Genomic DNA, 4,255 nt, shown 5'->3' on the forward strand with positions numbered 1-4,255 from the left:
GGGTCATTTGCTACTTGTATATATTTATCTGACTAAATTATACATTGATCATGATTTATATATTAGCACCAATGCTTCTTCAAAGCATGGCGTATTACATCTGGTATCTTTCAGCAAATGGTCCTCGATTTTCTCACACTTGATTGTTGCTTCTGCTGTCCATCTTCTAGCTGGGTTGTTCTTTCGGCAATCTCAGGAAGACTTGACTCCTGTCCCTCTACTATGAAGGAATATTTTATGTCAGAGTTCTTATAACCAGTGTCAAATACACCTGTAACTGAGAACATTACAAGTTTCACGCACCAACGCGCTGAGATTCTCTTCCACACTGGAAGTACTTTTCTTCTTTCCACCCCTCCCTTCTGGTGCTGCCCTGGAAAACCATTCTGTCTTTGAACTATCCTGGGTCTATCCTTCCTCGATCCTGGATCCACAGAACTCACTAAAATGTTTTCTGTATGACTCTGATCTAATAGTTTGTGATTTGTCATAACGTAATGTTGCAAGAAAGAATGATGTCCTAGTCTTAACTCATTGCAAAAACAGACCATGACTTTTTTTGGGAAAATGTTAGCATTTAATTGGACTTCCTGAGTGGCTTCAAGCCACCAGAACACAGGCACCTCCGACACCCTTTACCTTCTCTTCAGCTCTTCTGCTGAAAAATTTGGCTTTCATGATGACAGAACTTTGTAGTAGCCCGATCGCATGACATCAGTGATGGGAACAACTCCAGTCTTGTTCTTGGCAGCGTTGACCTGGGTCTGCTCACTGACCAGCGTCCATACAACTCCAGTCTTGTTCTTGGCAGTGTTAACTCATGTCTGCTCACTGACCAGCGTCCACAGTTTATCCCGGTTGACAGTTAGGCAGAAGCTCTGGTTCCTCTTTAAGTGGTAATGCCTCATATCAACTTTCCCGAAGTAACCTGGATGATATTTGTCGAAGTTGATCCTGTGATGATGCATGCCTCCAGCATTCCTGCGTCCTTCTGGATGTTTGCGATGGCTGTGGCTCATGTGTCCCTGGAGTTTCCGGGTCTTCCTCAGTCTGGATGGCATGGTGGTGGCAGAAAGGAAAGAGCCAGACCATGACTTATAATAACAGGAAATAGAAAAAATAATCAGAAAACAAAAAGCATAAGTAATAAATTAATAGGAAAAAATTTATGAATTTATATCTGAACTATAGATTTTTCAGTTTACTCCTAACACAATAAAAGTATAAGCAGTATAAGAGAGATGGCTCCACAGTTAAGAGTAATTGCTGATATTGCAGAGGACCTGACTTTGGTTCTCAGAACCCACTTAGGTGACCCACAATCCCTTTAACTCCAGCTTTAAAGAATCAAAGGCTGACTTCTGGCGTCCACAGACACTTCTACAAAATGTGGTTGGGAAACGAGAGAGAGAGAGAGAGAGAGAGAGAGAGAGAGAGAGAGAGAGAGAGAGAGAGAGAGAGAGAGAGAGAATCAGATATATTTATGCTAAAATCGTTAAACTTGCCTTAGAGAAACACAATATAAGGGAGCCTGGATTTTAAAATGTTGAGGGATTTTTTAAACCATTAATACGAAGATTCATTGCATTAGTCAATACAACCAGCAAGGTACCATTTGGTTCTTAGAGAGCCCAAACATCTAATATTTGTCTAACTCATTGTCCTGAGCTTAGGCTATCTGGTTTAATCCTCCTGATGATGCTATAAAGTAGTGATGTGAGTTATTTTCATTTGGCAGAGAAAGTGCTGACATACGCAGAGGTGAAGAAGACACGTGCTTGAGGCCACATGTTCAGGAAATGGCACTTCAGGCAACATGACTGTCTTCAGTCTCATGGGTGATACTATGATTTATCAAAAGTTCTGCTACCACTCTCCTAGTTAAGTACTGCTCTCCCACAGCAGACCAAAGGGGCTAGAGTCCCCCACTTTTATATATGTGGAGGGGGTAGGAGGTAGTGTATGCATGAGTGTATTACATATACCTCATGTGTGCAGGTGCCTATGGAGACTAGAAGAGGGTGTTGAATACCCTGGAACCAGAGTTGCAGATGATTGTGAGCCTCCAAGTGTAGGGACTGGGAAACAAACCCAGATCATCTTCAAGAAGATCAAGACTCTTAAACATTGAGTAACGCCACAATCCTACAATGTATCTCATCTAATTCTTTTATTATTTCATGTGACCCCAAGCTTTTCAAAGAACTAGTAGAAACAAGTGACTCAATAAGACCAAGCACAGAAAAGAGGCCTCAGAGCATGCTGCTACTGTCTCATGACTTTCGTCAGGTCATCATATTGTAGTTTACAGGAGGAGGCTTAGTGCTGTGCAGTAGTGCTGTGCAAGCTCATCATCTTGGAGGCACCATATCCTAAGAAGATCATTGCAAGGATTTCATATACTTAACATGTGAGGATGACCATGAACTGGCCAAAGATATATTATGCTGTTTCAAAGTCAAAGTGGCTTTCAACTGGGAGTCACATTGCATCATTCTACACAAAAGACCAGATAACAGCTTTTGGAATTAAAAAAAATTAGCATGTCAAGATTGAGGCATAAACATAATTATAATCATAGAAATCATAACATAAAGCAAATGATTCTTGGTGCAACATATATGTGTATACAGTTTTAATCCTAAATTATGTTGTCTACTCTAAGATCTAGAAATTCCTCTCAGCCATGTAACAGTTGTCTCCGACGTATAGTAGACTTTGAAGTGTAATTGCATGATGTATGTGTTGAGTAATTTACTCTTCAAACACCATGTTTCTAAATGCTGTCACAAACTGAGCATGACATGTTAGATCTCCTAAATACGTATTCTGGGACTAAGTTACTTTTTAATGGTATTCTTGGTTGTCAACTAGACTTTATCTAGAATTAACTAAATCCCAAGTAACTAGGTACACCTGTCAAGGTGTTTTCTTTTTTTTTAATTTTTAAAAATTTTTTAAACTTTTTATAGACCTGTTTGTAATCTTCCTTTTTAATATATAATATTTTTATTTATTTTTATTGAGCTCTATATTTTTCTCTGCTTCCTCTCCTGACTCTCCCCTCCCTTTCAACCCTCCCACAAGGTTCCCATGCTCCCAATTTACTCAGGACATCTTGTCTTTTTCTAGTTCCCATGTAGATTAGATCTATATATGTCTCTCTTAGGGTCCTCTCCATTGTCTAAATTCTCTGGGATTCTGATTTGTAGGCTGGTTTTTTTTTTTTGCTTTATGTTTAAAAACCACTTATGAGTGAGTACATGTGATAATTGTCTTTCTGGGTCTGGATTACCTCACTCAAAATGATGTTTTCTAGCTCCATCCATTTGCCTGCAAAATTCAAGATGTTATTATTTTTTTCTGCTGTGTAGTACTCCATTGTGTAAATGTACCTTATTTTCCTTATTCATTCTTTGGTCGAAGGGCATTCAGGTTGTTTCCAGGTTCTGGCTATGAGAAACAACAGTGCCATGAACATAATTGATCACATGTCCTTATGGCATGATTGAGCATCTTTTGGATATATAACCAAAAGTGGTATTACTGGGTCTTGAGGTTGGTTGTTTCCTAATTTTCTGAGGAATCACCACACTGACATCCAAAGGGTCTGTACCAGCTTGAATTTCCACCAGCAATGCAGAACTGTCCCCTTTACCCCACAACCTCTCTAGCATATGTTGTCATCAGTGTTTTTGATATTGGCCATTCTTACAGGTATGATATGGAATCTCAGAGTTGTTTTGATTTGCATTGTTCTGATGACTAAGGATGTTGAACATGTCCTTAAGTGTCTTTCAGCCATTTTAGATTCCTCTGTTGAGAGTTCTCTGTTTAGGTCTGTACTCCATTTTTTTATTGAATTATTTGTTCTTTTGATGACCAATTTCTTGAGTTCATTGTATATTTTGGAGATCAGACTTCTGTCTGATGTGGGGTTAGTGAAGATCATTTTCCATTCTGTAGGCTGCTGTTTTGTCTTGTTGACCATGTCCTTTGTGTTAGAGAAGCTTTTCAGTTACAGGAGGTCCCATTTATTAATTGTTTCTCACAGTGTCTGTGCTGCTGGGGTTATATTTAGGAAGTGGTCTCCTGTGCCAATGCATTCAAATGTACTTCCCACTTTCTATTCTATAATGTTCAGTGTGGCTGGCTTTATGTTGAGATCTTTGATCCATTTGGATTTGAGTTTTGTGCATGGAGATAGATATGGGTCTATTTTCATTCTCCTACATGTTGATATTCAGTTATGCCA

The 4,255-nt window shown here is 39.1% G+C and overlaps 1 pseudogene; it reads right to left on the bottom strand.

Annotated features, from left to right (window-relative positions):
* Positions 1-600: 600 nt before the first annotated feature.
* LOC119817731 lies at positions 601-1,061 on the bottom strand (annotated as a pseudogene).
* Positions 1,062-4,255: the final 3,194 nt, after the last annotated feature.

This window comes from Arvicola amphibius, chromosome 6 (assembly GCF_903992535.2).
Source record: "Arvicola amphibius chromosome 6, mArvAmp1.2, whole genome shotgun sequence".
Lineage (NCBI taxonomy): Eukaryota > Metazoa > Chordata > Mammalia > Rodentia > Cricetidae > Arvicola > Arvicola amphibius.